The sequence below is a fragment of the Camelus dromedarius genome, chromosome 14 (assembly GCF_036321535.1).
Source record: "Camelus dromedarius isolate mCamDro1 chromosome 14, mCamDro1.pat, whole genome shotgun sequence".
Taxonomy (NCBI): domain Eukaryota; kingdom Metazoa; phylum Chordata; class Mammalia; order Artiodactyla; family Camelidae; genus Camelus; species Camelus dromedarius.
The window spans coordinates 25,589,341-25,600,435 of NC_087449.1; the positions used below are offsets into that span (position 1 = coordinate 25,589,341).

Sequence of the window (11,095 nt, forward strand, 5' to 3'; positions counted from 1 at the left end):
TTCTTTGCCTGCCAAGTTCAGTGAGGTTCTGAATCACAGAAAAACAGATCACCTCACATTAATGTGAAAAGCCAGGTTCAAACAGGAAAAGTATGTGGGAGAATTTCAGGCAATTGTCTCAAGATAATCCAAGACAAAGTTCTGCTTTTCGCCTTGTTCTCTTAATAATCCGGGTTTCTTTGCTTGAATCATGAAGGTTAATTCTTCATTACTCCTCATCTGTGTCAGTGGAGAAACATGGAGAGTTCGTGGGTGTTTGGAATTTGTAGATCAAAAAAATGCTTGCAAGATAGATAAACACTTTAGAACAACCTATAGTAAACCAATTTTAAAAATAAATTATATAAAAAAATTTCATTTTCAAAGGCCCGGGAACAACCATGTTCTCTCTGGTGAATATCTGCCTTGTTTATTTTCTGTATCTTTATTTCTTATGTGTTAACATAAATGTGTCCTACTCTATGTACTGTTTTGCAACTTGCCTTTTTCAGTTTCCAATATGATTAGATATTGTTCATGTCTGTACATATATGAAGTTGAACCATATGAAATTGCTATTTCTGTAGACCTGAGCTGGAAAGATACAGCAATTTCATATAGTTCACCTAATACATACACCTTACTGTTTGAATGGCTACATAGTATTGCATTGTATCATTGTAACATAATTAAAAAACAATCATTCCTCTATTGATGAATATATAGGTTGTTTCCATTTTATTTTGCTAATACAAACAGAATTAAAATAAATGCACACACACATATATAGTATATACATACGTACACATGTATCTTTGTATATATCTTTGCAAATAAATGTACATGTCTTTCTGTATGTATTTATACACATATATATCTTTGTGTATACACACACATACAAAATCTTTTTATATAGGTATCAGTATTTCTGTGGAATAGATTGGATATCTAAATGTGTAACTGTGGTCGTGGGGTCTACAAATTTCACGTTTTGATAATTATTGCCTAAGTGTCCTCTAAAATGACTAACAATTTATACCCCAGAGTGTCCTTCTCCCCCTAGGCTCTCAATAATCTAATGGGTGAATTGGTTTTTGAAGCATTTTGAAATTAGTTATTTTATTCAGCAAAAGATGAAAGAAAGATCTCCCAGGTGCCCAGCCCTGTGCTAAACCCATAAAGTAAGCATGTGCATAATTAATGTGGTCACTGCCCTCTCAGTGTGTGTGTTCTGACAGATGAAATGACTTACGTGCATGTGCACACACACACACACAATCACACACAGAGTGGCAATGATTTCATTGTCATAATTAGCAATCATCTCTAGCAAGATTAACTGAAAATCCACCACCTGCCCATGCAGAGGGTCCACGGGAGTCAGAACAAGCGTCGTTCTGGCTCCTCCACTTACTCTCTGCATGACCCTGAGTTTCTTTATTTGTGAAATGGAGATAATAATAGTGGTGCCCTCACGGGGTGGTTGTTTAGATTAAATGTACAGTGTGATGCACAGCGCCCAGCTCTCAGTAAGGACTCTGCAAATGTTAGCTGCTCCCATTTGCCTTCATTTCAAGAGCACCAGCTTCATGTGCCTGTGGTTCTCCTCTTCTAGTGTGGCATTAAGGACTGTATTTTTTTTTTAATTTTAATATATGGTGTGTCTAGCCCTGGAGAGACAGGAACTATCGCGCCCCTTACTCTGAACACTATATTTCTATTAGTGTAACCTGGTTGCTAAGGTTTCTGCTCTAAGGTTATTTTGTTCTAAGAACTTTAAACATTGCCTTCACCTAAAATAGAGGGACTTCTCATTGCAGTTTTGCAAAACCCTGATTCAGGATGGAAGAAGGGCCATTTCAATTACTGCCAGGGTATTTTAGAAGGCTGATGGTAAGGGGCAGCACTGTAGATATTTTTAACCAAAATAGAATGGTGCAAAGTTAAGCCATGGAGACATTTACCCATAAGAGACAAATTTCCTGCATTTATTATTAATGTTTCAGAAAAACACTGTTTTCTTCCAGATATGTAAATTTTGTGTTCACTGTGGTAGCATAAGCAGGTGGGTGGGAAGGTGCCTGGTCCATTACGCGTGACCATGAACCTGCTGGAGTCTATAAACATGCAGCTTCCTTCTCCAGAACTTCTCTTACATCTGTTCCAATTAATTGCCTGTTCCATGCTCAGGTGGCTACAGCAACGGCTGCTCAGCGGAAACTGTGGGGAAAGATCGGAGAAATGTAAACAGTTGACAATCTAACAAGAAGGCATTGTCCCCACTAGAAACTCATTAGGGGGAAGGACTTGGGTGCATATAAACAGCCTCTGTAAGGAGGCATCTCCACGAGCTGCTGAGGCTACCTTGACAACGTGGACAGGCCTAGATTAATAAGTAGCAGCAAGGACATGCTAAAATGCCACTCAGAGGCAGGGCTGAAACCATTCCAGTGCACTCAGACCCAAGGTTTTCTGTGTTGGGAGTCCATAGACATAATTATTTGTAGTCAGTAAGTGACTCACAGGCTACCTAAAATAGTCTACCTGTTCTCTCCCAGAGGGTCCATTGGACTCCTTCAACCGTCTGATGGTTAGTCCTCTTGCCCCCCAAAATAGTCCTACACAAACACACCTAGGATTTTGCATATAATCCCTAGGGTTTCATAGATGCCCCAGAAACTCCATGGGTCCTAGATCAAGAAACCTTGCTTTGTGCTCATTTCCTGTGTTTTGTTTTTGTTTTTGTTTCTGGTTTTTTTTCTCCCCCGCCCTTCACTCCCAGCAGGGAACTGATAGTTTTTTCCTTCTCAGGATGGATGTCCACTGAATTCACGTACTTCCCACAAATTCCACCCTTCCTTCAAGTCCCATTCTTGTTCACACTCTAGTGGAGTTCTTTGTGCTCTGAACTCCTAGGACACTTGGAGTTGGGAACAATTTAGTACCCAGTTATATCTAGGACATCTTGAGTCGATCATTGACATTACATTTAAATATGCAACCATTCAACACACATTTAATGAGTGCCCACCATGTGCCAGGCACTGTTCCCAGACAACTACTGCACTGTATTAAAATCAGGATCATATAACACAACTTGCCAACTTCTCCAACTAGACTGTGGGTCCTCAGAGGCAAGGACCAGATCTTCGATCTTGCCACATCTTTTTCTCTTGCCTTATTCCTACTCATCTGTCAAGGCTCAGTTCAGACGTCCTCTCTCCTGGGCTGGGTTAAGTAATCCTCTTCAATATGTCTCTGGCACCCTGTGCTTACCACTGTTAAAACTCCTGCCTCCTTGTTTAGAAGTCACCTGTTTCCAGGTCTGTCTCTCCCAGTGTGCTTTCCTCCATGGAAGGGTCTTATCCCCGGTAGAGTCTGGAAATGGCCATACTCAACACATATTTGTTGAATATCTAAGCCTTCTCTCACCTTCAGGCTTTTAAACATGCTGTTCCCTCTCCCTGAAATAGTCTTCCTCCTTTATTGTTTGCAAATTCCTATCAGTTTAAATATCACTTCCTCAGGAAATCCTTTTTTTTTTGAGTCCTAGGTGAAATTAGGTCCCTTCACCAAATGCTCCCCAAAAGACTCTGAGCAACCCTTAACATTGTATTTCATTGTAATTCCTTATTTCATATTTATATTCATTGTTAGAATGTCAGCTTACTTAGGGCAGGGGCCGCGGCTATCTAATTCACCTCTGTATAGCGAAGGACTAAGACATCATATTACCCCCTTTGCTACTCAGAGTTCGGGGGCCAGCAGCACTGGCACTCCTTGGGAACCTGCTAGAAATGTGAAGCGCAGGCCTTACCCCAGGCCTATGGCATCAGAATCCGCAGGTGACTGACAGACACACTAAGGCTTGGAAAGCAGTGGTTGGCCTATTACAAATGTATTAAAAAATATGTCAAATGATAAGCAAATATGAAAGTGAACCAAACGAATGCACTTCAGCCTTGGTAGCCCTACTGCCTAGCACAGGGCCTGGCAGGCACTCAGCCAGCGTCTGAGGAACAAATACTGCCCTCCGTCCACCCACGTTCACTGTGTTTTCGTCAGCTAGCTTAGCAGCCAAACTGTGGGGGCCAGGGTCCTATTTTGGTCTTTTTTCATACCTCTGTGACGTCTAACTGCACTGTGCATAATAGGTACTCGGTAAAGACTGGAAGCCAACCTGATACTTTAAGGTTAAGCAACGTGTCGTCTACCAGGCTGGATCCGAGCAAGCTGGCTTAAAGTGCGGGAGGCGAAGTGACCAGGGATGATTTCAATTTTCTGAGACCCTCAAGCCCAGAGAGCTGTGCTTTTATTCTCATTCCTCATTTCCAGGAGGAACATCCCATGCAGGGCAGCAGGATGGAGAGGCCGTAGCAACGAGAACTTTGATTTCTGGCTTTCGCTCTTTACTCCGGACACTGTTTGGTTTGAAGAGGCCTAATTATGCCACTTACACAAGCAGAAACAGTGAAACAGATCCTTCTGAGTGGTATGTTTTGGTATAATAGTCTCTTCCAGATTTTCCCTAGGGAAAAAAAAATTTGCTTTTTGGCATTTGGTCTTCATATTAGGACAACTTACAGACTGTGGGCAAAGGCTTTGTGAAAACAGGCATATTGATGCGTAAGGTTAGGCTTTTTTTTTAACTAGGTGAAAATAAAATTTGGATTTTAAAAATTATATCAATCCATTTAGTGAATATGCTTGATGTTTTAGGAGACCGTTGTGCTGAGTTAATCTCAGCAGACACCTCTTGAGCATCTGCTGAGTTTGGTGCCGCAGATACCATCTTTGACCTTGAGGAGCTCTAGTCTAGAGAGGAGACTGGGACTTCAATTTATTTTTTAAAGTCTGCTTATTAGGATGTCAAATCTAAGAGACTGTGGCAAGAATTGATGTTTGCTTAACGCTGTGGGACTTGAGAAAGAAGAACTGGAACCCTGGAATCTTGGAGCCTTTGACCTTTAAATTGTAGATCACAAAATTTCCAAAATAGTTTCAAGGTTATCCCATGATGGAGAGTCAACATCAAATGAATGGCCTTCGAAGCCCATCAGTCTCTCTCTTACTTTCCTCCTGCCAGCTCCGTGCATTTCCACCATCTCAGTTCCTTTCAGATAGTCCTGGAAGTTTTCAAGGATTTTCTCACAGGGACCCTACCTGCTGATCCTTGGCAATTCGGTGGTGGCCACCATGTTGGTCCTATCCTTGTCTAGCTTCTTTCAATGAGTCTTCTTTCATGACAAAAGTTGGTGCCCTGGGTGACCAAAGACCCTCTAGTTGCAGGCTACCAAGGGCCCCCCGGCTGCTGGCACCAGCTGGTGCGCACGGCCATGCCTCTGTCGGCACCCCCACCAGTTCTCTCGCTGCCACCCACTCTGTCCACGGATATAGTCCACACCTTTCCTCTCCTTCCCTGCCTGTGGCCAAAAGGCTCTAAAACAAAACCAGAGCACACACCTGGATCCAGTTAGCAATCTGTTCAGAAGCCAAGTAAACAAGGAATTTCTGAGTCATAGCCTTCCTGCCCCCACTTCATGTCTTCTGCTTGCTACCGTGTCAGGCAAGAGAGGCCTGACAGGAGAAGCTCGCTCTTTGCTTCAGACATCCCAGACTGTCTTCCCGTTTCTGCTCTCATTTACTGTCCCTTGGGAGGAACTGATTCAACGCCAAGTAAATTCAAGGACTCTGTCATGGAGTTGTGTTTGTAATCAGGCATATGCCAATGCTCCCCACATCCCCAGATTAACCCAGAGACACACTCCCATTCTCCCTTCGGTCAGCTCTGCCTGCCAAGGAGAAGCAGATTTCCTGAGGCTGTTTGTCCCAGACTTTCCCATTCCCAGTGGGGGTCTGGGCTGCTTCGGTTTAGTGTCTGCCATAGAAGGAACAGTCTGGCTTGGTCAAGAGGTTAAGAATCCTAACACTGTACCCAGCACACAAAGCAGTTAGGAGCACGGGCTTTGGGGGCCAGATCCAGACTCTGCCACTTCCTATGCACTCTGACTGTCCCCTTATCTGCAGAATGGGGAGACCCCTGTGACAGTGGGGAGCACTAAGTAAGGAGACATATGCATATTCATATATCTGTGAAGTATTTAGCACTGAATCACAATAACTGCTCAGTTATTGGTTGTTACTAATAGAAACTAAAACACCTAAGTGGTTTCTTTTTAACAGTAAGACATATGACAGGACAGTCGTGTTTTAACAAGTCTTCTTATTCTCCGCAACCCGTTTTCACTCAGCTGCCACACACATCTCCTAGGACATTTTGATCTTATTTATCCTCCATGTGAAAATGTTAAATGGCTCTGCGTTACTTATAAACAAAGTCCAAAGTCCTTCTCTTTGTGCTCAAGGCTCTTTTATCTGCCCCAACCTAACGTTGCCTCCTTTTCTCCACTACTCCTCTTCACACCTCCTTCACTCCAATTAAAATAAACCAACATCTTATGTGTACCCACGCCCTGCACACTGTTTATTCCTTTATCAGGGATCCAGATCTTATCTGCGTGCCTGGCTCAAGTGCCACCTCCTCCGCCAAGCCTCCTCCAGCCCATTGGAAACCCCATTGCTCCTTAGGGACTTTGGGGGCATTTATCCTTTGTCACCACACAGGTATTTATGTAAACTTTGTGCTTCAAATTTATATATACATCTCCCGTATCAGATGATTAATGATGATATCTGCCCAATTCATCTTCATGTTCCAAACCCAGGGTTTCTCAGACTCAGTACTACTGGCATTTGGGGCTGAATAGTTCTTTGTTGTGGTGGGATGTCATGTCTTTTGTAGGCTGTTTAGCAGCATCCCTGGCCTCCACTCACTAGATGCCAATAGCATCCCCTCACCCTCAGCTGTGACCACCAAAATTGTCTCCAGGCATTGTCAAATGTCCCCTGGAGGACAAAATCACCCCCAGGAGAACCACTGCCCTAGACCAAGCTTGGAGCTTTGAACATGGATGGTTCTCAGTAAATGCTTATGAAAGAAAGGAAGGAGTATGGCTTAGGCTCTGTAAAGTTTAAACAATAGTGGAATATAAAATTAATGATATATTCTTTCAGTAATTGGCAATCAAAGTAGAGAGTTCCCATAAGAACTCAGAACTAGAGACAGAGATTTGAATGCCACCAGCATGGAATCAGCCAATAGGTATCTACTGGGTAACAATGTTTGGGAGTCTGGAGTCAGACAGGAGCTGGATTCCAATACTGGCCTCACCACTGTAAGCTGTCACCATAGGTGAGTATTTTAATGTTTCTGAGCTTCAGTTCTCTCATTCTGTAAAATGGGGGTAACAATTGTAACCCACATGGGGTTGTCATAAGGATAAATTAGATAATGCACTTAAAGTGGTTAGCAGAGAGCCTGGAATGTAGTGGGCACTTAATAGCAGTTCAAAGCTATTATTAATATTGCAATTGTTATTGTAATAATGGTTCACGTCTCATCCTCTCAGAGGTCATGACAGTGTTATTTCCATTTCATAGATGGGTTGTGGTTAGAATCTGGGTCTTCAGATCTCCAACTTGCACTACTACATCATCATTTATCTGACAAAATGCAAATGGAGTCTCATTTACAGGAAGAATCTTCACTTTTTAAATTTGGAAACTGAGTGCTAACTGCCTACAGCAACAATTCTTGTTCAACTGGTAAATATCTTCATCTATAACTATCAGTGGGAAATTCAATAACTGCTTACTAAGCACTTTGGATAAGTAGATGTGCTGGATATAAGACACCTGTGTTGCTGAAAGACAGCACCTGCCTGTTTGTAGCTTACAAATCCGCAAGCTCAGATTCTGACCTTTAGGCTTTCAAAAAAAAAAAAAAAATGAATTCATAAGTTTAGCAACCAGTTGGCACCAGCTCCAGGCAGCACTTGATTTTTGGAGTAAAGCAGCATGGGCAGCTGCCTTGGCCCCTCGCAGAAGCTGGGACAGAAGCTCAGCGACAGGACAACAGGTAGGTGGGGAAGCCAACTTCCACCTGAGTCAGTCAACTAAGCGTATCCATGCAGGCCAGTCCACGGTAAGGCAGAGCAATTCTCCTGCTTTAGAAAGCAAACACCAGAGAGAAGGTCAGGAAACTTTAGCTCCAAATCAGTTCTATCAATCACCCACAAACTGGTTGACCCAGGGGGGAAAAACTTCTCCAAGTCTCTGTTTACTCATCTGCAAATTAAGGGCATCAGATGAAATGAGTGATTCTCAATTAGTGCTACCCACATTGCAGGCGGAACACTGGACTAGTCTAAATGGTCAGGATTTTTTTTGAGGGGGGTGGTAATTAGGTTTATTTATTTATTTAATGGAGGTACTGGGGTTTGAACCCAGGACCTCCTGTGCTAAGTATGCACTCTACCACTGAGTTATACTCCCCCCCACCCCTAGATGATCCAGGATTTCTGCAGCAATTTCTAGCCGTTAACCAAATGCCTGACAACTCATAAATATATCTGGGGGGAAAAGCGTTTGTTTTTCAATCACATTTGGTCTCTGTTGCTTAATCGAGTGTATTATCCAGTGGTTTAGATTCATTTGTTTGTTCATTCATTCATTCATTCAGCAGTTGAGCACACTGGTTATGTGCTGGGACTGGATTGGGACCAGATCCTGCCCTTGCTATCAAATGGGGCTTACATATAATCAGTTAAATCATTTCATAGGTTATAGGAGGAGGCAAGACGTCTTTTCTCCTCCAAATACGAATCCCTGAGCTGCTCAGGATCTGGTGATGGAGGTCCCCACCTCCCGACTCCTTACTGCCATCCCCCCCCCCCCCATTACACCCCATTCCGACCGGCTGGGAAATTCTCCAACAGTTGTCCGAGTCCCCCCGCCCCCTTCCCCGGTTTCCGTGGCAGCAGAGGGATCTGCTTCGAGTGCCTTCTGATGCCTGTAGGTGGAGCCAAACCCCCTGGCTGAGCGGGCGCTTCTCAATCCACCTCCTTCCCTCTCCCTCCTTCTCGCCTGTGCGGTCTCCCTCCACGTCCCAACCAACCCAGTGCGTCGGAGGTGAAATCGTGCCAGACTTGGAGACGGCTGCCAGGTTTCTCTCGAGTCTTGGCCTAACAAAGGAAAGCAAATTACAAAAATGGAAATTTTCAAACCAGCGTTCAGTGGTATTCTGATCGACGTTTGGGTAGCACGCAGGCACAGACCGCATTCGTGCTATTTTGTGATTAAAATGATACCGAAAATACCTCCTTGCTTGGGTCTTTTTCTTCTAAAACGACTTGTTTCTTTCCCTCTTCCAGTTTCCCCTTCTCTTCGTGAGCGGCAGCCCCCTGACCACTCCAGAACTGCTAACATCTGTTGAAACCTTGTCTCTGCTGACTTTTCTAAAGAGTTGAACTTTTAAAAGTGCCTGCACTTTTCAGCCTGGAGAAATCCAGATTAAGGAGTTTCTAGGCACTTTCCCAGGGAGTCCTGCGTTTCGTGCAAGGAGCTGCGAGTTCTACGACAGCACGTAAATCGTCTTTCCATTTCATCTGGATGCAAGGACAGCACCTGAATGCGAACCTTGCCAGAAACGCGTGCTACCTTGTTCTCCCCTCAGTTTAAATTGTGTGCTCTGTCTCTTCCTTAAAAAATGGTTTTCAAGTGGCCATTGGGTTGGGTCTTGAATGATTTTACTTCACAGTGAAGTTGAAAAGAAAAAAAAAAAAGCCTGATCATGCCTTCTTTGCTAATTTTTGCAGTTGCTAGACAGGCCCTGTCCCAAGTGGGTTTGTGAGGAAGGTGCCCCATTGTTTTTCCCCTCCCTACCTCCCCCTAGACTGAACCATTTCTTTCCTTGGAAGCTCCGACTGTCTCCTTCTTACACAGCTGTGTTTGCAGAGCCTGGAGACAGGTGGGGGAGCGGCCTTCAGGCCGGAGCTGCCAATTCCCTCTCTAAGGACTGAACAGCTATTAAAATTTAAAGATCACATACACGCACATGCACACACTTTTTTTTTTTTTTTTTTTTTTTTGGTGGCGGTCACTCACCACACCTGACTGTTTGTTGTGCTGGGGCAGCTGTACCAATTAGCCAGACTGAGACTAGAGGTCACAGTCATTCTGTTGTCTGTGTACTCCAGTCCATATCCAAATTACCCTGAACTATGGCCACATCTTTCTGGGCATCTTAGAAGGTCGGGTCTTTTGGCCTTAGCCCAATTGTGAGACTGATTATGACTATGGGAGAGCAGACCCTCATCTCTATAGGTAAACACAGGCAGTCTTCAGCCAGTAGTCACATTCAGAGGTCTTTGTTGGTGGGGGCCCGCACAAATGAGAATTCTTTACTGGGTCAAGTGAGAGCAGATCAATCAGACTAGACCCGCAGTGTTCTTCAGACTTTGGAATGGAAGGATGCCTTTTCCAGCCTGGATCAGACATCCTTTGGTTTCATCCTGAGGGCTCTAGCTTTGAGTACCCTGGGCCCTTTAGGACCCTCATGCCTTAGCAAACTCTTGTCTTTCAAGACTTTTCAGATGCAACCTCTCTGAAGTCTTGCCACTGCCCACTGTCAAATCAATCATCCTGTCATCTGTTCAGTAAAACTCTGTTGCTTGAACTATGTAACTTACTACACTGTGTTATGCATATTTTTATGCCTCTTTCTCTCTTGATAGAATATAATCTTTGCTGAGGCAGGGAATACATCTTATTTATCTCATATCCCTCACACCAGAAATGCTCAGGGAAAAAAAAATCTCTTGAAGAAATAAAGAAACAAGCTTCGTTTCTAAACAAGCTCAAAGGGGAAATTTATTTTCCTTCGAGTTCTCCTAGTTCAATGGCCAGAAAGCTATGACTGTGTCTGCAGAGCTGAGAGCAAAAATGTTAAGTTTATGTTAAAGTCTGGTTTTACTATCCCAGAGCCCTTCTGCTTATGGTAAGAAAGGTTTGCTATGCATGTTGGTGGGAAATTTCTATATCCTCACCATCTGATTAATGTATCTGTTCCTACAAAATCCAGTGAAAACTGAACATCACCACAGACACGGGAGCTTGGAAGAATGATGCTGTTCTATCATTTGGTGAGGCCTTAGAAGTTATACTAACTCGTTGTTATTTATTAGACATTATTCATTAAGTTGCTCAAGCTAGAACC

General features: G+C 43.5%; 1 protein-coding gene across 4 annotated transcripts in view; it reads left to right on the forward strand.

Moving 5' to 3' along the window:
- Nucleotides 1–9,691, forward strand: part of TM2D1 (TM2 domain containing 1) — a 73,000-nt gene extending 63,309 nt beyond the window's left edge. The window contains exons 6-9 of one of the 4 annotated variants that reach the window (XR_010383806.1): nucleotides 4,315–4,471; nucleotides 6,479–7,231; nucleotides 7,480–7,644; nucleotides 9,252–9,691. The gene's annotated coding sequence lies outside the window, so the exon portion shown is untranslated. Of the gene's footprint in view, nucleotides 1–4,314; nucleotides 4,472–6,478; nucleotides 7,645–9,251 lie in introns of all 4 variants that reach the window. The other 3 variants (XR_010383807.1, XR_004140821.2, XR_004140822.2) reach the window with 3 other exon arrangements.
- Nucleotides 9,692–11,095: the final 1,404 nt, after the last annotated feature.